The 24332-nt window shown below is 36.6% G+C and overlaps 1 protein-coding gene across 1 annotated transcript in view; it reads right to left on the reverse strand.

The window, feature by feature from the left end:
• The window catches only part of hgo (homogentisate 1,2-dioxygenase), a 720105-nt gene that overhangs the window by 161140 nt on the left and 534633 nt on the right, over positions 1-24332 (reverse strand). The gene's annotated exons all lie outside the window — the stretch shown is intronic.

Raw genomic sequence — 24332 nt, forward strand, 5'->3', positions numbered from 1 at the left:
GAGGTGTAAAGAATGTGGTAACGCGGCATAACCTTAGGCAAATACAGATACACAGTATTAAAACCGCAGAAGAAAAAAAATGAAATGAAATCTTCAAGTTTTACGTCTCACTCTTATGCCGGTTAGGGTAAAGGAGACGGTGATTATGAGAAATGAATGAAATGGTGGAATGCAGAAAGTGGGAGGAAACAGGATAACCCCGAGAAAGTCCACGAGCACGGTGTTTGTCCACCACAAAGCTCACACGGTGCGATCTGGGATCGAACCAGGGAACTCAAGCACCGGAGTTGAACGCTCTACCACTGAGCCACCGCGCCCCCACTGAAACCGCAGAAGAATTCGTGAGTATAGTGCTAGTACAAACTCCGGGTATTACTCTCGTTTTGTTGCCTGGAACTGAATTCGACGACTTCCGGAAGAAAAAGGGAAAGTATGCGACCGGTAACTGGTATTCAACGAAGTCATCTTTGGCTTTCGGAAAATGGCGAAGTTTTTATGGCAGTAACGGGTCACCATGAACTAACTTCATGCTTCCCCCAATATCGAACTTTTGCAATTCAAAGTGTAGATTTAAGAAATCTGCAAAAAAGGAACTTTTGTTACATACATATATGTGTGATAACCAGTGGTGCGTAGCAGAAATATTATGAATAAATCATGTATTACGTGAAGTTGAAGTGCTGTTTATGCTTCCACATGGACCTTCAGCATTTGTGACTATCGACAATGTTCTACGCAGGGGCGGATCCAGGACGGACTTCTGGAAGGGGGGGGGGTAATACTGCTACTTACAGCTACGAGCTCCAAACTCTGAGATCGGTTTTATTTATATATAAAATAAAAAAAAGTTTCTTCCCCCTAGATGCACTCCTGGACGAGTTGTGAGTGAGCCAACACCTATTGGAGCACCTGCACGGTTACATGCTATTTGCGAAGATGACACCAATCAAGCAAATGATTGGTCCATGTAAAAAAAAAAAAAAAAAAAAAAATCAGTGAAATTTTGTTACCGAAGACCATTTTAAGTAAGTGAACTTGAAATTTCTGCGTTCCGTAATCGTAATTTCCACCTCAGATTATTCGGTTTAAGAAAACGAAGGAGTAGGGGGAGGCTCATTTTACTATTTCAGAGAGTCTTCTTGATCAAAATTTAAAAAAAAAAACAGTCAAGAAAACCTTTTATTCTTCATTTAATGAATGTGAACCACAAACATCATCAAATCATTGCAATTTTATTGTTCCCAGTGTTGCTAACTGTGACATCAAAGTTAACGAAACTTCGCTAACTTTAAAAGGCTGCAGTTAATTCATGAAGCACTGGTCGAGAATGGTGTTTAGTGTGTTTATTATTCATGTAAAGTTGAACCATCTGACAAAATTTCAGAATTTTAAAAGATGGTGTTTTCGAGAAAACGGCGCCCAAAAATGGCGATTTTTGAAAATTTTACAATTTCTCGAATTTTTTGCGACAAAACGGTTGCACACACAAGCGATACAAATTTTTTTTCGGAAATCGCTAACCAGGTCTTTCCAACCACGAAACCGAATTTTAAAATTCGAACCGGAAGTGCTCGAAAAAAATTCGCAAACTTCGACTTTTCAGATAAATTGACGCTCATTTGTTAATTTGTGTACAAAAAGAAACGCATGCGCAAACCAAACTATAATAAGATATAGTTTATTTATATCCCTATGTACATACCACAACAAGAATTATAACTCTACCTGTCTCCATAGCCGAATGGTGAGGCTCCGAAATTGACCATTTTCCATGTCTTCTACAATTCATAAATTGTACTCCCAGTCTTTGATGGTCCATTACTTGGCGGGAAAATTTTTTTCGACAAAACAAAAAATATGGGTCTCTTAAAAACATGTCTAGTTGCTATAAAAAAGTTTCAACAATATCTGAGATGGTGATGGTACAATTTTATATTTTTTTTTTTTTTTTTTTTTTTTGCCTGAGGTGAAATGGAAGGCACCTTATTATTATTACGTCTTATTATTAAACATCACGTTGACTGCCATGTGTATGGAATTCCACACATACGGCTCTCCGTGCAGCGCTGTGTGTGTAATTTCCCATACACAAACAATATATTCCAAGTTTGTTGTGTTCATTCTATAGGTGTGCATGTAATTAGATACTATGGCGTATGAGTCAAAATTTAATGTCCATGCCACGTATATGCAAAACCATACACAAATACATTTATGAATAAGGACATTTATGGGGCTTAAACAAAGGCGGAAACAAAGTATTACTGGCGAGTGTTGCCCGTGGTGCACAGGTGATAACGGTCAACAGTTTCAAATTTAAACAAATTTAATTAAGCACGAATTTAACTTACAGTGTACAGTGGGGAAGGCTTAGGAGTTCGCTAGGATCGTTATAATATCGAACCCCGTGAACTGCACTGCAAACCTGTCCGCAAGCCCTCAGCAATGTTCAACGGATATTGTGTTCTAATGTTCATTTCAATGCAAACCTACATACGAACTTCGATTCTCGGCCTGAAACGAAGGTGCAGACTATTCATGATTTGCAGTTTTATAATTTTTTATAAAATTCTCGCGAACCGTATTTCTAAATCGAATGGTAAGAAGCCTCTCTCTCACCCACTGTATTTTCCTAACATGTCTCCCACCGATTACAACATTTTTTTGGTAGATCAATCACTTCTTAGTAGGATAGCTTTTATCTAGAGACCACTGATTAATCTGGTACTGTATTTTTTCTTTATACCTTTGCAACTGACAATCGTCGACTGGACATTTCAGTCGCACCTACCTAATATTAACAACGTTTCTTCGATAATTTCGTAACTTGTATTATTTCCTTGTATTATTGATTAGCCTGGTTAGGCTTACTTAAACACTTTTTTCCTTGCACCAACTTGTCATCTATATCTTAACTTTGGATGAAAATACACTAGCTCTCACCGGGAATCAAATCCAGAACCAATACACTTGAATCATTTGACCACAACAAGGCACATTTAAAAAGAAGTTTCAATTTTGTTAGGAAAATTGTGATTAGGTGTAACAAATAAAAATATTTTTAAGAAAGGGTATGGAACGTGCACACTGAGTTTTCTCGCTTGAATTTCTGAAACTAATTTGTGTTAGGCTGTAGCTATTACTGAAACGTTTATTTGGAAAATGCGAATAAAATAATGGGTTTTTAAAAAAATTGTTCGAAGAAATTTTAGTCCCAAAAGTAAATTACCCATTAGTCATGTTTCCGTTATAAACAACTTATGTCATATATTAGAATTATTGAGGAAACAATTGTATATGAACTATGAGCAAAACCGTCTGAATAATTTCTGAAACAGTCGTCGAGAAAGTAATCCCGAAGAATAAACAATCACTTGTGGATCTTTTCAGAACAAACGAGTTGTGCTAGGTTGTTACTGTTTTCATGAAACATTTATTTATGAAATATGAACAAAATCGCCTGAGTCGTTCTTGAGAAATTACAGGGTAAAACTTATTCCCAAAAGTGATATACCACTTCTAGATTTTCAAGATGATGGAATTATATCATTAGGTTATTTATGTAACATTTATTTATGAAATATGAACAACAAACATCCCCTGAGATGTTTTTGCGAAGATCATCGGGAAAAACTTACCCCCAATGGTAAACCATTCTATCTGTAATTTTGAGGATAAACGTTTTATGTATATTGTAAATTTCTTGTACTTTAATTAATGTAAATATTGTACTTAATGTACTTAATTATTTATAATGTAATAATAATAATGTAATTATAATTAATGTACTTAATGTAAAAAAATGTAAATATTCTTGTACTTTAATATGTTCATTCCTATTTTATTCGAATTATTTTCTAAACAATTCCTTACTAATGTATTAATCAGTTTAATATCCTTTGCTGTATTTGATATTTAGTGTAAAAATTGTCAGATAATATTTATGTATTTCTATAGAAAATATTGTAAATTATTGATGAAATCTGTACCAAGTAGCTCGAGTCTTTTTAAGGAAATTGTTGGAAAAAAATTCAACGTCAAAGTAAACCTCTTTTGGATTTTTCTTATCGGGACAAGCGAGGTAATCCATATTGTAAGGTTACTAATGAAATGTTTATTACTAAAATTAGAAGAAATTTGTCTCAGTTATTACTAGAGACCGAATGTTAGGCAAAATGTCTATTCTTTAATCTTCAAAATATGAACGAAAATAACGTTTTAAAGTTTATATCAGGGGGTATACTTTCAATCTAAGCTAATTTTATTTTGCCTAATTTGCCTATTTCGCATCTTCCTTCTTAATAATTGCTTTTGTGCCTACACTGAGAAAAATCCATTATCCGGACAGCGGTATATTGTACAAATACAAGGATTCGTTATGTTTACTAAGGAAATCTGTACGGAGCATACATCATCCATATACTACATAGGTACTGCCTTTTAGCCGCTTAGATATTACATCATGTCGCTGCAGGATGTCTGACATCTAACAATCTTCTGTATTTTACATACATATACGTATGTTAAATACTTCAGCTATATGTTATATACGTCCATCTGTGTGTGAGATCCAGGCCGCCTATAGACACCTCTTTCTTTCGCCATGGCTGACGTCATTGAACTACAGTCTTTTGCTTGCGAAACGAGGTTGTTTACAAACGGAAAAGAAGAGAGGAAGGAAACAAATGCCTGGGTAAGTACACTAGTTAACTATTACTTTAGTTAAATATTCCATTAATTATATATTCTTTTAGTGTAACTTGCTTTAATATAGTACTAAGTAAGTAATGTAGCTTATGAATACAATTCTTACTATTGTAACTCGTTAATGATTGAGGAGAATGGAATGGGTGAATCTGAATTTCGAGAAATCTTTGAATATTAATGTTTTGAAACGTTTTACGTTTCAAGGTAGCAAAATGAATGTTCTGTGTTTATTCATTCCGTTTTATATGTGACGATTTATTACGTGGTGCAGATTTACTACAGAGCTGCTTAACATAATTGCTAATAAACCGTTTTCAGCGCGAAAATTCCCTTGTGTAGTGAAGATTTAGGATTTATATTTCTGGGCTTTCGGCATCAATGGCCTTGTTAGCCCGTCACATATGAGGGATGACGTCCCTCGGTGAGCACACTATCCGGGGAAAGGAAGGGAAGAAAGGATTGGGGAAGGAAGAAAACGGCCTGGGACCTATATGTTAGGTACCACTCCGGCATTTGCCAGCTGTGAATGAGGAAAACCCAAGGAAACCTCATTCAGGATGGTTGGACTTAAAATCTTTTGATACTTTTTCAACCGATTTCCCCCACCGGGATCGAACCCGGGACCGTTCGCACCGAAGGCGAGAGCGTTAGCAACTACGCTACGCGGGGCCACTTGTGTAGTCCAGAAAACTCATTTTTACTAGGATATTTGCAAGATTTTTTTTTTTTTTTTTTTTTTTTGCTTTTAGTTTAACGCCCCATGATTGTACATCAATGTAAGTGAGAAGGTGACGATGAGATACATGATAATGGTGGAATCAAGAAAATGTAAGGAAAGTGGACAGTCTTAAGATTAACCACACCTACAGTGTTCACCAAAAGCCTATTTGTCGGGAGCAGGAATCGAACCAGGGACCTAACGCGTCAGAGGTAAGCGCTCTACTACAGAGCTTTCTTTTGTTTAAAGAACTTGTTTACAATGAAATATATATATTTTACGAAGATATTGACATGTTTTACAGCCTCACTGAAATTTTTAAAAAAAAAAGTAGTCAGGGAGAGCTTACTTGTCAGGTTTTTATTTTTTAATTTAATTTATTTTTATTTTTATTTATTTATTTTTGCTTTATTATGTTCCCTAGTTAATTAATGTTTGGGTTACTGAAAACTAAAACCTTTTTAGTTATTGTTATGTCATCACTTTGGAACCAAAAAGTTAGATTTTTTTTTCTTGTGCTTTCATATAGGAAGTTGGTGAGTTTGTGCCTTAGCATTGATTTGGTTTCTAGAACGTAATTGAAGGTCATGTTGAGCTGAGTCTTGGTGGGTTTGAGTTCGTGAAGTGTCAGGCACTGCTTGTGCCCCTGTCTTCTGTTTGTGATGTTTCCTGGCTTTGGGCTGTGACGTATTTATGTTGAGGAGTACCAACGCAGGCCGCGTGATATACAGGTAGCTACAATACAGCTTTAACAGTTACGAGTGCAAGGTGTTTGAATTTCAGCTTTCGTTACGGCGTGACTAATGCAGTATAGTACTAGGTTCAAATTCTATGGGTGGTAAAAACGGTATATTACTTTCGTGGTGTGGTAAGAAATACAACGTAATTGTTATTAGTTTAATTAGTGTTTCTTCATAGTATTGTTTCACTATTTCTAGAAGGAATTAAGTATTAACGAAGTAATGAATAAGCAAAAGCACATATTGATTGACGTTTACTATTTCTCATACTCCATTGAGAATGTTTTGATCCTCAGTTGCGCAAACATCCAGTGTGCGTTTTTTTCTTTCTTTTTTTTCGGGAGTTACACTGCCTCACAGATGAGCTCCCTCTTGGCTAAGTGGTTAGTGAACACGCCTTTAGCGTGGGACACCCGGGTTCGATTCCCGGCCGGGGGCCGCGGTGGCTCAGTGGTAGAGCGTTCACCTCTGGTGCTTGGGGTCCCGGGTTCGATCCCAGCCCCGCCAAGTGAACCTTGTGGTGGATAAACACCGTGTGCGTGGGTTTTCTCGGGGTTCTTCCGTTTCCTCCCACTTTCTTCATTCCACCATTTAATTCATTGCTCATCATCAGCGTCTCTCTTAGCCTAACCGGCATAACTGTGAGACGTAAAACTCAAAGGTTTCATTTCATTTTTTCTTAATCTCTTGCACCGACCGACCGATCTCGATCAAATTTCCAACGTAAATGCGGTTCTGGCCTGGGAGTGTTTTTAGCTATTTACTTTGACAGTAGAACTTAGGGGAGGGGGAGGAGGGGGACAGAAAAAATAAATAAGACTTGACTTACTTTGAAGTGTAAAAGTGCGAGCGTTTTCTTCTCTCTCTCTCTCTTTCTCCCTCTCTTCACTCCTCCAGTCTCCTCTCACTTTGATTTCATGATTTCGCACTCTGATGAAAAGTATTAAATACCGCAAGGAAAAGTACTAGGCGCCCCTCCAACCACGCGCCCGGGACACGTGCTTTGCTTGCTGCGGCTCTGTGAGCTACATAAGTAACACAATGCTTACGTAATACTTTGGGTAATAAATACTATTAAGAAAGGAAGAATTGCATTTTTTAACTTTCGGAAAGAAGCTACTATGGGATTAAAGATAAGGTAGGAAAGGCAACACATTCCAGTCTATGCTTTCACCCAGCAGACATATTGTTTGGAACCAAAAAAATGTGATTTTTGGAATCTTGTACTTAGGTTCACAGCGGAAGCGACGAAATAATTTGAATCATCCATTGTAGCTCTCCCCGCAACCAGTTTCTAAAATGTTGGCAATAAGTTTGCGAAACGAGAGGTGACGACTCCAATTTTGGGTGAAAAGTCGCTATAAGAAATAATCGAGAAATTCATTGTCTATAAGCATTGTTAAAGTTGTAGATGTAAACTAAACAATATGTTCTACTCACTGGCGCAAATCCCGGGGGGGGATGACGGATACATGTCCCCTCCAATCTTGGAACTGAGGGGGACTTCTCCCCAATAATCCGATTTGAAATGTGTTCAGATTTTTGTCCGATTGCTACAAAGGAACGTGAGATAAAATAGATGTCCCCCAGAATAAGCCTCAAATCCGCAGCCTCCCAAAGCTGAAGACAACTCTGATCCTCCACAACATTGTTGTTCAACTTCATAAGTATTTTGGACATCGCCAAAAAAAGTATGGTAACGGTCTTACCCTCCCCCCCCCCATGTTGAAGACAGACTTGCGCCGCTGGTTCTATTCACATCTTTGTAAACAGGGCGCAACCAATCCTTTAATTCAGGGATCATTTCAGGTTGTTTCGGGTACTTTTGTTCATGTTGTGGTCAAAATAGTTCCGAAATAATTAACACTACAGTACTTACGTTAAGCAATTTTTTGTAAAAGAAAAAGTGCAGAATAATTAAAAGACCCCAAAGGACAAATATAACAAACACCTTCTTCGCCTTTATTCACGCATCTATAGCTAATCTTGTTGCTATCGGTAATGATGTATTACGTGTGTCTCTCAACGGAAACTCTGCGAACTAAAGGACATCAAGTTTGTGGTTGTTCTTCGTTAGAGGGCAAGGGTAACATAACAATGCAGGATTGTGGGGTAGTGAGTACGTTGTATTTCCAAACTCTTCATCACTTGCGCTGATTAAAACATACAAACAGAAAAAAAGAACGTAAAAACTGTTTTGAACTAATAATGCTTCTCTACAGATGAACATTTTGTTTGCAGCAAAAAGTCGCTAAATGTGTAAGTAGGTAAATCGTCATTTAAAAATCACCCAAAAAAGTCTCCAATAGGAAAAAAATATTTTTTGTCGCTATCGTAGGGCGACCATACGTCCCGTTTTAGGGGCGTGTCCCGGCCGTCCCGTCAGTAGATGGTAAAAAGTAGTATTCGTCCCGTTTTATGTAAATGAAAGAAGTAAATAACAAACCCAGTACCTTTACTCCTTTTAAAAGTATTAATAATTAATAATAACAAAGAGGCAAAAATTGAACTGAAATTCCCTATATTAAACATACTCTATAGTTCGCAGTACTGCTCGAAAGGCAGCAGAGGTTTTAGCAGTTGGTTGTGTGTTGAACAAACTTCAACGTGTCTTTCCCTTTTCATAAGTACCCGCTCTGTAACGAAGAGAGAGAGGGGGAACTCTGATATCAAGGCACTGATAAGAACAAAGGTAGATCTAAAAGTCTAGGGTTGCAAGAACCTGTCCCGTTTTTAACTGAAAATTTTATGGTCACCCTACGCTATCGTTGAGGTCGAATTCCCCTTATTTAGCGACTTTACCCAAAATTGGCAACATTGACCCCCACCGAACAACATCCCGTCATCTTTAGCCTAGCCAGCATAATAGTGGGACGTAAAACTTAAAGATTTCATTTCGAACAACACTCCCAGAAACCTACTGTTATACCATTCACAAAACACCCTTTCGTACAATTCTCCCTATTCGAAAACAATAGTGTTCATACATAAATATGGAACTCAATTTCCCTGAATTTTCCAGGTTTTCCAGGTATTAATTTTGCAGTTTCCAGGTCTAGTGGAAGAAACTAATAGTACGACAACACATAAATTTTAAGAATATTATATTTATATATTTGAGAATGGCCACCCTTCTCCCCAATGAACGGTTGCAATTAAATATTGAGTCACAAGAAAATAATTAATTAAAATAAATAAAATTTAAGTTGAAAAATATTAAGTTGAGAAGCCTACTAAGGGAATTATATAATACTTTTGTTCCATACTTGAATACATTCAAAATATACAAAAATATTGGCTTGGGGAAGAAAAAAGGGCCCGCGAGATTTTAACTGATTCTTGTAGTACTCGACGACAGAAATAGATTACTGAAAGAATTTTCAAAATCGGCACAGGTAAACATGGAGAAAATCATATTTTCATGTACCGGTTCAAAATGGGGAAGAAAAAACGACCTCGAGATTTTAACTGGTTCTTGTAGTACTCAACGAGAGAAATCGACTAGTGAAGGAATTTTCAAAATCGGCACAGGCAAACGAAGAAAATCGCATTTTCATGTACCGGTTCAAAATGGGGAAGAAAAAAGGACCGCGAGATTTTAACTGATTCTTGTAGTACTCGTCGAGAGAAATCGACTAGTGAAGGAATTTTCAAAATCGGCGCAGGCAAGTATGAAAAAAATCGCACTTTCATGTACCGGTTCAAAATGAGGAAGAATAAAGGGCCCGCGAGATTTTCACTGATTCTTGTAATACTCGTCCAGAGAAATCGATTAGTGAAGGAATTTTCAAAATCGGCGCAGGCAAACATGGAGAAAATCTCATTTTGATGTTCCGGTTCAAAATGGGGAAGAAAAAAGGACCACAAGATTTTAACTGATTCTTGTAATACTCGACGAGAGAAATGGATTAGTGAAGTAATTGTCAAAATCGGCGCAGGCAAGCATGAAGAAAATGGCATTTTCATGTACCAGTTCAAAATGGGGAAGAAAAAAGGGCCCGCGAGATTTTAACTGATTCTTGTAATACTCGTCGAGAGAAATCGACTAGTGAAGGAATTTTCAAAATCGGCGCAGGCAAGTATGAAGAAAATGGCATTTTCATGTACCAGTTCAAAATGGGGAAGAAAAAAGGGCCCGCAAGATTTTAACTGATTCTTGTAATACTCGTCGAGAGAAATCGATTAGTGAAGGAATTTTCAAAATCGGCGCAGGCAAACATGGAGAAAATCTCATTTTCATGTTCCGGTTCAAAATGGGGAAGAAAAAAGGACCACAAAATTTTAACTGATTCTTGTAATACTCGACGAGAGAAATGGATTAGTGAAGTAATTGTCAAAATCGGCGCAGGCAAGCATGAAGAAAATGGCATTTTCATGTACCAGTTCAAAATGGGGAAGAAAAAAGGGCCCGCGAGATTTTAACTGATTCTTGTAATACTCGTCGAGAAAAATCGACTAGTGAAGGAATTTTCAAAATCGGCGCAGGCAAGTATGAAGAAAATGGCATTTTCATGTACCAGTTCAAAATGGGGAAGAAAAAAGGGCCCGCAAGATTTTAACTGATTCTTGTAATACTCGTCGAGAGAAATCGATTAGTGAAGGAATTTTCAAAATCGGCGCAGGCAAACATGGAGAAAATCTCATTTTCATGTTCCGGTTCAAAATGGGGAAGAAAAAAGGACCACAAAATTTTAACTGATTCTTGTAATACTCGACGAGAGAAATGGATTAGTGAAGTAATTGTCAAAATCGGCGCAGGCAAGCATGAAGAAAATGGCATTTTCATGTACCAGTTCAAAATGGGGAAGAAAAAAGGGCCCGCGAGATTTTAACTGATTCTTGTAATACTCGACGAGAGAAATCGATTAGTGAAGGAATTTTCAAAATTGGCGCAGGCAAACATGGAGAAAATGGCATTTTCATGTACCGGTTCAAAATGGGGAAGGAACAAGGTCCCGCGAGTTTGAACTGCTACGATGTATGTTCACGAATGTGCCCGTCTTCTCAAATTTAGTTAATTACTGTGACACTGAAACATGTTACACAGAGTCACATTGTGGATGACTCTGCAATCGGCAACCACTGCTCATATACTCCTCCCGCCCCACAGTTTGATTATTTCGATCCATTCCTCACGTGCTAACGGCATGGTTCAACATCTGCAAGAAAGAGGTAAATGTAACGTTCAATTGGCAATAGCTTTTCACCAAATTAAGCTGCATGAAATCTGATTGCATATTTGACATACTGAGAAAATTCTAGCCCGTGGCCATATGTATCACATATCCCACCAGTTCATAAAAATTTTGAACACAAAATTACGGTCGTCCGTGTGACGTACTCCCAAAAGGCCTAATGTGTATCACCCACCTCACATTCAATGAAACCACATCCGTGTAGAGTTTAGAAAGGAACTTCTTATGATGTATACAGGATGTCTCAAACGTTCCCTGACATAGGGTAACTCTGTTATTATCAGAGTTACAACAAAATGTAAGAGGAAAAACATCTCGAAATATGACGTTTTCAATCTAAAGTGAACACTTTTTAAAAAAATCGGACAAGATGTTTGTGCTGTATACTCTTTATGCACCCAATTTTAAATGAAAATGCAACGTTGTCATTTACCTGGACCCACATCATAAGTGAATGAAGTTATTGTTTGAAACGGGGGCTGGCCATCGACATGTTAGCGTAAAATACAGTAACTTCACTCACTTATGTTGTGGATCCAGGTAAATGGCAACGTTGCATTTCCATTTCACATTGGGCGCATAGAGAGTGTACAGCGCAAACGGGTCATTTGATTTTAAAAATTCCTTCACTTTAGAATGAAAACATTATATTTGGAGATGCTTCCCAAAGTAGTATAATTTAGTTTGTTTAAATTTACAATTTAATACAAGTAGATTCGGATTTACATGCGTAAGATTTTGTATGCATCTAACTAATGAATTCTTTTATATTCATGCTTAACTTAGTGACTTGGCTTTGGACTGCAACTGATTATTGTAACCCATTATTGCTTGAGAAGAAACAAGATATCCGAACCTTCATTTGGAGAAATCAAAGGTCTATTGGAAAGCTGGGGATTACAATCATTAATTTCTACATTTCAAGGTGCGTAAATTATATATTCTGTGTTTATTGTTAAATTACTATTACTATTATTGGGTTTAGAATCAATCAACCACTTCATGATATTTTATGGGGATCAAGATGGGTGCCGGATAGATAAGTATTTGAGCGTCAGGCTCTTATTTCTTTTCAATTTAATATTTAATCAATGATTATTTTTCTCCCTCATTATTCCACCAAATCGTATTCCAAGATCATATATCAATTTTTGATCGATATATCCATATTTTTGATCTCTTTCATATTTCTAAATTTTCGATTTTTGATATTGTTTATATTTCGATATTGCTGTATTTTTCGATATTTCGAACAAGCTTCGATAGTTTGTCGATATCGATTATCTATATCTAAATTCGGATATCCCAAAGCCCTATCGAACCCCCTCCGAAATGAAGTTTTTGGCTATGGACCTGATTAGGGATGCGCACGAGACAAGACGAGACAGAATTTTTGTTACGAAATTCGAGACAAGATAGAGCTCTTCCAATAGAAACGGATCCAGTTTTTAGACGAGACATAACTTTCGCGGCACCTTTTCAAGAGGAGACAATCTCAAATCTTTTCTCTTGCGCATCCCTAGACTTGATCATGAGTTATCAAAAAAAAAAAAAGTTAATGAGAAATAACATGTAAATACAATATAGGTAGCTAAAACATTTTTGTTTTCATTCTTCAGTAATGCATTGTTATTAATCTCAGGGGGGCGCGGTGGCTCAGTGGTAGAGCGTTCACCTCCGGTGCTTGGGGTCCCTGGTTCGATCCCAACTCGGGCCGTGTGGACTTTGTGGTGGACAAACACCGTGCTCGTGGGTTTTCTCGGGATTCTCCCGTTTCCTCCCACTTTCTTCATTCCACCATTTCACTTATTTCTCATTATCACCGTCTCCTTATTCTAACCGGCATAACCGTGGGACGTTAAACTTAAAGATTTCATTTTTTATTAATCTCAGCATTTTATAGTGTATTCTTAAGCTTAAGGTGATGTATAATTAAATTTTGAATTCAGTTAACTTATTTCGTTTCTCAGATTGTTTTTAAAATGTATGTACAAACGTTTATGTTCATTCTTGAGAGTTTAAAGTGACGTATAGTTATTAAACATAGTATTTAATATTGTACTCTTAACGTGGAAGTGATATACAGTTAACTTTTGAATTCAGTTAACATTTTTTTTTCTGAAATTGCTTTAAAAAGTATGTAAAAACGTTTTTATTTTCTTTCTTGAGTGCTAAAAGTGATGCAAAGTTATTAAGCTTACTACTTTATATTGTATTCTTAACCCTAAACTGATACACAGTGCGTTTTTGAATAAATTATGTCAAGTTATTTGAGTGACGAACACTGGTAGAAAATCCTGACTACTACTGGAACATTTTGATTTTAAGGTGACGACTACTGGTGCAAGGATTTTAAAATATTGTTTTTCCTTCAACGGCTACTCCTTTTTGAATTCTGACTACATGGTCATTATAGGAAGGATCAGTGAGTCTTTCCAACTATGGTACAGCTCCGACAGATTCACGATTCTCAGGGAAGAGACAAAATAGTATGTTTTCAAACTTAAAGATAGAACCACTGGCGTTTTTACCTTGCTATGCAAAAGTGAGTACTCCAATGGGGTTCCAATGCGGTACCTAATTTCTGCATTTTAGATATATGGAAATACATGTATCTAAAATGTAAAGAACTGATTTTTTTTTGGGGGGGGAGGAAATAAACTATAGGTATGTGGGGTTTGCATACTTGACGCTACAATTCGGAAATTGAATTAAAATATGACTAACGGCTATCAAGATGTTGTCAAATAAAGGGAGGACCAACACAGTTAAGGGGTTTTCGTGTTAGATGCTAAAATTTCCGAAATCGGTCATGGAAAGTTAATAAACACCAGTAGCAATTTCATCTTAAAGTAATTAGATATCTTCATGGGGTGTTAGAACATCATGGAGTCTACCAAAATTAAATTTTAAAAGCTTTTGAAAATATAATCTGACATTTGTAAACAGTATTTGAAATATGTGTTTACCCAAAACTTCCAGCTAGTGCATCTAACATCTGGAGAAACACTGTGAAATAAAAGCTTATGAGATCTTTAAATTTCGGAAACAATTATTGGTCGCAACAAAATTAAATAAGATGGTACTTCTATGGGTTAAATCAGTACCTCAGTACAATTTCGATCGAAAGATTAGTTCAGTCCTAGGTTTTCTTCAGGCAATTCCAAGGGTTTATCGAGCTGTGCAAAAGAATGAAAATTCGCTGTCAATATCTAAGATAGTAACTAAGATATGACGTAAAAACAGAGATCTTTATGGATTTGCACTTTTGGGTCTTTCCTATAAGAAAAAAATTCAGAAAACTACTGTATATACCTTAATAGACAATTCAATGGGCGGGGACACAGTAGCTTAGTGGTAGGGTATATAACTAATCTTTTTTGCAGAAACTATTGGAGTATTCACTTAACCCATAGAAATACGATCATACTTAACTCCCTATTTAATTTTAAAATTAAACAAAAGGAAATATTTCAGTGTAGCGACCCACGATTATGCATTTTAGTCTCAGGGAGATTATGATTAAAGCAAGTGAATGTTGTTGACAGAATTGATGGAATGCAAAGGTGGGAGGAAAGAGAGTACCCCGAGAAAACCAACGAATACGACGTCCACTACAAACTGACTTGGCCGTGGATCGAACCAAGAACCTAATACACCAGAGGTAAGCACTCTACCACTAAGCCACCGTGCCCTCGCCCATTTAATTGTCTATTAAGTTATATACGGTTGTTTTCTGAAATTTCTTCTTCTTACAGCAAATACTCAAAAGTACAAATCCATGTGGGTCTCTATTTTTACGACGTCATAAAATACATAATTCCTTATATCTCGCTTGCTATATTAGATAACTAAACTAACTAACTAACTCTATGGCCTATGGAACCCGGAGGTTCAGTGCCGCGTTCACAAAAGCTCTCCACTGACTTCTATCCTTAGCTAATTGCATCCAGTTTCTATTTTGTATTCCTATCTCTGCGAGATCCATCTTAATATTGTCCTCCCATCTGCGCCTAGGTCTTCCTAGTGGTCGTTTTCCTATGGATCTACCAGCCAAGACTTTGAAAGCGTTTCTACTTTCTTCCATTCTAGCTACATGACCTGCCCACCTAAGCCTCCTAGACTTGACGACCCTAACAATGTTGGGTAAACCGTATAAACTATGTAGTTCCTCGTTATGAAGCTTCCGCCATTCCCCATTCTCGTTCCTCTTGGGTCCGAATATTCTTCTCAGGATCCTGTTCTCAAATACTTTCAGTCTATGTTCTTCCCTCAGAGTAAGCGACCATGTTTCACAACCATACAGAACAACAGGCATGATTATCGTTTTATATATTTTAAGCTTCAAATTCCTCGACAGAATTCGCGACGACAAGAGATTTTGAACCGAATAGTAACACGAATTCCCTGCTTTTAGTCGACATTTAATTTCTTCGTGAATATGATTTTCGTCTGTTAATATTGATCCTAAATATTTGAAAGTATCCACTTTATCAAAAGTATTATTTAATATTTTAACGCCTCCACAATTTGCCGTATTACGGTCCCGACGCACTTCCATGTATTTAGTTTTCTCTGCATTTACTTCTAAACCCATGTCCCTGCAAGCGTTTAATAAGATCTCTGCATTTATTTCTACTGTTCTCCTATCATCCCCTATTAAATTTACATCATCAGCATATGCCATAACCTGGTGAATGCCGTTCAACTCTAGGCCCTGGTTGCTATCTTTGATTTTCCTTATGGCGTATTCGAGCACAAAGTTAAATAATAATGGCGACAACGCATCTTCTTGTTTCAGGCCATTTTCGACGTGGAAGCTCGTGGACAAAAATTTTCCTACCCGGACTTTACTTTGGGATTCACTTAAACATATCTTAATTAATCTAATTAGTTTTCTCGGTATTCCAAGTTCTGTAAGAACGTTGTATAATGTTTCTCTCCTAACCGAGTCGTAAGCCTTTCTAAAATCAATAAATAGTTGATGTACCGGGGTATTGTATTCCCACTTCTTTTCGAGTATTTGGCGAATGGTAAATATTTGGTCGATAGTTGATCGATTTCGTCTAAATCCGCACTGATAATCTCCAATAATTTCATCTGCGTATGGGGTCAATCTTGCTAACAGAATATTTGAAAGGATTTTATAAGATGTTGACAGAAGAGAAATGCCTCGATAATTATTACAGTCAGTTTTGTCGCCTTTCTTGTGAATTGGAACAATGATTGATTCTTTCCACTCTTGTGGCAATTCTTCCTTGTTCCAGATAAGGAGAATGAGTTTGTGTATCTTGTTCCACAATTTTTCGCCTCCAGCTAAAATTAACTCAGCCGGAATTTCATCTACACCCGGAGATTTGTGTTTCTTCAATTTCTTTATAGCGGCTTCCACTTCTATTCGATTGGGTTCTGGAATATACGGTTCTGCGGTGTGTATCTCCTTTTCTCCACGCACATTAGTTTTTGGCTGCGTGTTCAGCAAATCGTCAAAGAAATCTTTCCATCTATTTAAGAGGCTATCCGTGTCGGTGAGAACTGTTCCGTCAGATTTCTTTAATATATAAGCACGAGGTTGATAGCCTTTCTTAAATTCGCTGATCCCCTTATACATGTCCCGAATATTTTTATTTTTACTATTATCTTCAAGTTCCTTAATTTTAGCTTTCAAAAAATCCCGTTTCTTTGTTCTAAAAGTTTTGGAAGTTTCCCGCCTGATATCTGCGAAATTTTGTGTAGTTGTTTCATTCGGATTTTGTAGCCACCGTAATTTTGCCTGTTTTCTCTTCTCTGCTAGTTTAATGCATTCTTGGTCGAACCATGGTTTGTTCCTACGTATTTCCGCGTGTCTCAATTTTTCTATTGCTGAACTTTTAATGCTATCTCTAATTTCAATCCAAGTATCCTCAACACTAGTGCACTCCGAGTCTTCTAAAACCGCGAATCTATTCGAAACTTCAATCTGGTATTCCTCTCTTACCTGGCTCTCTTCTAATTTCTTTAGATTAAATCTTTCCGTTTTCGGACATTGAATATTACCTTTATTCAACGATAATCTCTCCCGTAATATCGCTACTACCAGGTAGTGATCAGTGTCACAATCAGCCCCTCTAAACGACCGGACGTCAAAAAATGTTCACTTTATTTCAGAGCCCAATGAACGCTTGGAATTGTCCAAAGAAAATTTAGAGCTGAATTAACCTTTCGATCGAAATTGTACTGACGAGTCTGAGGTACTCACTTAACCCATATAAGTACCATCTTATTTAACTTTTGTTAGGATCAATAATTGTTTTCTGAAATTTCAAGATCTAATACGCTTTTATTGTATGGTGTCTCTCTAGCTGCTAGATGTACTAGCTGGAAGTTTTAGGTAAATACATATTTCTAATACTCTTTACAAATGTCAAAATATATTTTCCAAAGCTTTTAAAATTTAATCTTGGTAGACCCCATGATGTTCTTAAACTCCATGGAAATACCTAATTATTTTAAGATGAAATTGCTACTGATGTTTATTAACTTTCCATGACCGGTTTCGGAAATTTTACCACCTAACACGAAAACCCCATAACTGTATGGATCCTCCCTTTGACAATATCTTGATAGTCATATTTTCATTAATTTTCTAAATTGTACTGTCTAATATGCAAGCTCCACGTACCTATGGTGTCGCTTTTTATTTCACCATATTTCGGTAACTGTTAGGCGTACCGACTTGCGGTTTCGGTAAACACACACCTCTAACGTTCCTTAAAACGTTATTAAGACATATTTTAGAATATTTAGAAATGAGAGTTCTGGGAATATCATGGTACCCGAAAACCCCTATCAGGGCGTGTGTGTAGTGTATTTAATTGAAACTACTTTTGAGGTTGTTGTAAGCCCTCGTAATTACGTTTCCGAAACTGCACCACCTAGTACGCAAACCCCACACTTCTATGGTGTCGCTCTTTATTTTCCCATATCTCAATATCCCTAAGGCTTACCGAGTTGAGGTTTTCGGTAAACAAATGTCAGTTCCCTACATTTTAGAGACATACATTTCCACATATCTAAAAAATACAGACATTAGGTACCCCATGGTACCCCGAACACCATTGGGGTACCCACTTACTTTTGAATAGTAATACATTTTGAGTTATTGTTCAGCATCAATAAACACTTCATAGTTTTTCTACGTGCAACCCAAAAGTCCATACCTGACCGAACAGATTTTGTCCATTTAATCTCAAAAATGTTAAGATACTTTGTATTGTTAAGTACAACCAAGTTAAGCACACTGAATTTAATATTTTCTGATTTTTGTTTCAGGTATTTCGTGCATCAAAACAAAACCAAAATTCTGCTTGGAAGACAGTGAAAAGCAGTGTAGGTTGTGGCTAAAAGTACGTCCTTTCTGAAGACAGACCCAATTGTATTTACATTCTTTTGTACGAATATATAACCCTAATAAAAATACTGTACTACAAATTATTTCTTTCTTCCATAAATTAGAATAAAATATTATCTCTGTTTAAAGAAAATGTTTGTTAGTGTTAAGTCATTTCAACTCTTTTTCTCTGTAATAAGAACATTAACCCTCGCAATATTTTTTATCTTTGTGCTATTACGATTGGATGAAGTAAAATTCTATACGAAGCACTATTATTTCAGACATGCATTAAGAACTAATGTATTGTTCTGTATGTAAGGCAATGTGTATACTGAACATGTCTAGCGAAGGTGTTGTTTTAATATAGAATCTATAACTCAGCTTTTCAGTAGTCAACTTTATTGGCAATCCGAAGAAAGAAGTAAAAAAAAAAAGTTGGACTTACCAACGTATGTGTTCGAATTCTGGACTAATCCAAATTATCCAGAGAAATCATTATATATTTCTTTGTTGATATTTCAGATGTATCCTTTATTCACGTCATATGAAACGGAGACTTCATACATCGCTATACTTTGTATGAACTATGTTCCGTATTTACTTAATCACTTTGTAACTTTCTCTAGGGTTGACAAGGCCGCAGGTGTCAATCGAATAGTTTAGTGTTTCACTCATGTCACCTTGTGACTAAAGTACGTCCTGTCGGTATGTATATGGTACTGGGTTCAATTAGCGATAAAATACATTTTTAGCATTAAATAAATGCAAAAATCTACACGAAATGAGATACCATGATCTCTGACTTACGGATAACACCAAGCAACTAATGGTACTGAGTGTGATTGAGTTTACTAGTTACTATCTGGCTAAAATCAGTGTTCCTTTAGCTATACTTCTTTTCATGCTCTGAATTGCAAAGATTGAAATAACCGTTTTAAATTATTGTATATATATCTTCTGAGTAATTCTGAGAATCATTGCTCTTTCTTTAAGCAATGTATGAGACTGTTAAACTGCTCGTTGCCTAAAATGTTGCACTAAGAAGGATGCATCCCGGAAAGTCCAAATTTGCAGAATGTCTAGAGCAGGGAAGGATAAATATGTTTAGTCGATGGCTGCACAACGCCTCCGCTGTCACCACGTTGTCACAGAAAATACAGCGGACGTTTAAGAATATTCTGCACTTACTATTAGGTATCTGCCTGGGAACTTTGGTGCAGCTACCCAGTCTCCTTCTTGGTGTTGCATTTTTAATGGCGAGTACTGAGTAGGAATCATCTTGTGAGCGAACACGTTTTCGGCTGTCAGCATACCTTTAATTATTGCGACATTTAAAAAAAACACCTGTTAATTAAAATGTACAGAGAAGTTATTTCTGGAAAATTCTATTCAGGCCTCTTGTGGTAACAACTGCACTTTAGAAGATGATACTATTAAGGAAAAGAATGAGGTAAAATAATCTTTATATCGTACAAGCAATGGATGATAACAGCTTAATAAATGATTGTACGTAAATCTTGAGTTTGAATATAGGATTGTACATGGCTGTGCATTTTGCATTATTATTGAAGTGCTGCAACTAACTAACTGCAAACCATATGATAAATTCTTACAGTAATATATCACATATTGATTTACTCTGTATGAAAACGAAAATAGTTTAACATATGGTTAACCTTCTTTGTGCCCATAATTTTAAAATTAACGCTTGTGTCACTTTTCAACACTTGGCTTTGCAGTAGCTTTCCAACGAATTAGCAGGAAGCCCAAACTTACAGGACACCCTGCAGGTAAATACATTTCTTTGGACAGTTTCACTGCTCCAAACTAAGATTTGAAAAGTGTAGTATTGTTAATTTTATTATTATTGGCACAAAGGAGATCAACCATATTTTAAACTATTTTTGTTTCCATACAGAGAAAAACAATATGCGACAACATTACAGTAAGAATATACCATGCATTTTGCAGTATGTTGCAGCACTTCAATAATGGTGCACTATACGTACAATCTAGATCCTGAATATGTCAATCCATATATTACAACAAGGTAATACGTATGCGATACAGGTAAAATCCGTATATTTCATATGGACAATCTATAAGCTACATACATCCAATCCATACATTACATATGGCCAACCTGTACGCGACATACGTATAATCTATATGCTGCATGCAGACAGTCTGTAAGCTACATATGTGCACTCTGTATGGTGCATACGGATATTCTGTATGCTGTATCGGGACAAGCTGTGTGCGACATAAGGAAAATCTGTATAATACATACGTACAATACGTATACTGTATCTAGTCGTACGTACGGGGCACAAGCACAATATAGATGCTGTCTCGGGATTGAACGCAAGAAACATATGTACAGAACGTATATTGCATACTTCTTGAAATTATGCTCCGTCCTGATGGTCAGTGAGTGTCGTCATTATTAACCGACATGCTACATACGATTCTGACGTCACAAAGCTAGATATCACCTCCGTATATACTTGTTACTGCAGATGACGTCACACGAATGACGTCATTGCACTTATGCAGACAGTACGTATAATACATATTTTTTCAGCTCTACGTTTGCTGCAGGATGTTATATACGGTTGTACGTTAAGTCCAGAAACTACAGGAATTACGAATGTAACCTACGTTTTTAAGTATGCCACCTACATTTTTTTTCTCAGTGTAATATTACCTATTCTATGCATTTTCTTCAGAACAAAACATTATTGGGAAAATACATAATTTAGTATTTCAAGAAAGAATTCTGCCTCTTTCGAGGAATATAAGTGTTGTTTGTAGTGATAAGATGCAGTAGAACTTTGGACTGCTATGTATACTGATAAGATGCTGCAAAACTTTGTTATGTGTAATGATAAAGTGCTGTATAAAATGTATTTACCAAATACACATGGAATACATGTTAATTCGTTTTTATATCTATCTATTAAAATGCTACAATAGCAATTAACAGCGCCTGAGCTCCAACCTATAACTTTGGCTTTCAAATCTTTCATTTGCGGTTATGTATGATTTCACGTTTAACAAACATTTTAAGTATTTGTATTTTAAATAGTTTAAATTAGTTAACTATATCTTTTTCATAAAGTTTATGATATAAAATTATTATTCACAGCCTTTGTATTTTAATAAGCCTTCTCTAAAATCAATGCATGTGAATTGTGCTTCCATCTTCCGAGTTCTTTTAAACTATGTTTATATGTTTGTGGTCAATACTTTCGACAATGAGATCTCGGAAACTACAGGCTCTAGAAAGATGACGTTTTCACTGATCGATTGGAAATTTTGCGTAGATTGTCCAGTTCTAATTGAATATTTTTTTTAAAAAGACATGGCCATTATTTCTTTATTATATTTTTTAGGGTACGCTGGAAGCGTTGAAATAAAAAAAGCATCATATCCTATGCGTTATACATTCCAACACCACAATGTTGTATACTTGGGTTGTATATGTCTCAGGCGTTTGTTCCATGGCTAAATAATAGTGAAAAAGGAAGGATAATCATTTCTCGAGTCTTAAGATAAATCTTTATTTTTTGAGTGTTTTGCCCAATGAACACCATATATAACTGACATTATAATTAATTGTATATGTAATGTATTTGCTTATTACATACTGCATGCAAGAAGGAAGAAAACACTAGTCATACATGAATTAGAAACTCCAACCGGAAGTAGGCTCAAATCTTGCAACCGGTGCGAGATATTGAGAAAAAAATAATCGAAAAAACCTCCCCTTTATGGTACCCCTTGCCTATTTTTTTCTTTTTGTAATCAAGACGTCTTTCACTTGTGTCTGTAAAGGGACATGTACATATGTTGTGAGGAACTAGAAAGAGATTTATGCTCATATGCGAATGATGCGCTGTGTAGAGAGCGCAGGTTCAGCTAATCTATATATATAAAATTGAAAATAACTATGTTTGTGACTCTAAATCTTCTGAACCGCCCGACCGATCTCGATCAAATTTGTAACATGGATGAGGCTCGAAGCTGGGCTGGTTTTAGGCTATTCACTTTGATGATAAAACTCTGGGGGGAGGGGGAGAGGGTATAAAAATAAATAAAACTTAATAACTCCTGAACCACTCGATCGATCTTGATCAAATTTTCAACATAGATTAGGTTTAGTTCTGGGACCTTTTTTTTTATTTAAATTTGACGGAGCAACGTAGGGGAGGGAAGGGGACTTTAAATTTTAAAATGATGAAAAATGACCGATTTTATTGTTGAATTCATAGTTTTCGGGATCGATGAGAGAAACAGTGACACTTCTGATGCTATTTCAATTCAAGTTCAGCCCTGATAGTTGGGGAGGGGAGGGTACAACGTAGGGGAGTGGGATAAACATTTGAAAATGATCGAAAATGACTAATATTAGTGTCGAATCCATAGCTTTAGGAGTAACTGAGATTAAGAGCGACAATTCTGATGCCGTGTGCCGCAGCACGGAGGAGGGAATCTATATGTAATAATACTAATAATCGAAAATGACCAATATTAGTGTCGAACTTGCAGTTTTCTCGGTTGCTTAGATGAACAGTAATACTTTCGATCCCTTTTAAATTAAAATTCAACCCCGCAACTTGGGAAAGGGGGAGAAAGAGATATTTAAAAATGTTCGAAAATAACCGATATTAGTGCTGAATTCACATTTTTTGGGGTCTGTGAGATGAACAGTGACACTTTCGATGCCATAGCAAGCAAAATAGGGGAGGAGGAAATATATATGACCGATATTAGTGTTGAATCTATAGTTCTTGGGATTGCCGAAATGAGCAGTGACATTTCTGATGCTGTTTAAATCCAAATTCAGCCCCGCATTTTGGGGGAGGGGGAAAGAGAAATACATAAAACTGATAAAAAATAACCCATATTAGTGTCGAATCCATAGTTTCCGGGGTCGCTGAGATGACCGGTGACACTCCAGATGCCACTTAAAACCAAATTCAGCCCTGCAACTTGGGGGAGATAATAGTCATCGAAAATGACCGATATTAATGTCGAATTTATTGTTTTCGAGGTCGCCGAAATGATCAATGATTTTCCGATGCCGTTTCAATCGATGCCACTAAAAACGAACACAGCATATTTCATGGGTACTAAACACATGAGAAACATAGTTGTGCATTTAAACTTTCATTTCAACCCAGCGAAGCGAGTAATATATGCTAGTATACAGTAAAAGAAGACATTAACAAACAGGTACGTTTCTATATTCTTGGAACATTAACCCTTTCCGGATTCCGGCTTTTTGGGTTATTTTTTAGACTTTCAGTCAAGCAGCTACTGCATCGTCACTATTTATCCTAGGATCATGGTTCATACCTCATTCTCTTCAGAATAGAGCTGGCTTTTAAATGGTACCACTTGCATGCTCATACCATATACCAGGAGCGGGAAAATGATGCCAAAGGGAAAATTTTGGAGGGAAAATTTATTTCTCGCACTTTGACCCCCCCCCCCTGGAGCAACCCTGTGTGAACGTAGCCATCTAAAAAAAATTGATAAATAGTACTTGCTATGCTGAATGTGTGTGCCAAATTTCAAGTTTCTATCTTGAATAG

This window comes from Thermobia domestica, chromosome 5, assembly GCF_964235325.1.
Source record: "Thermobia domestica chromosome 5, izTheDome1.hap1.1, whole genome shotgun sequence".
In the NCBI taxonomy this organism is placed as follows: domain Eukaryota; kingdom Metazoa; phylum Arthropoda; class Insecta; order Zygentoma; family Lepismatidae; genus Thermobia; species Thermobia domestica.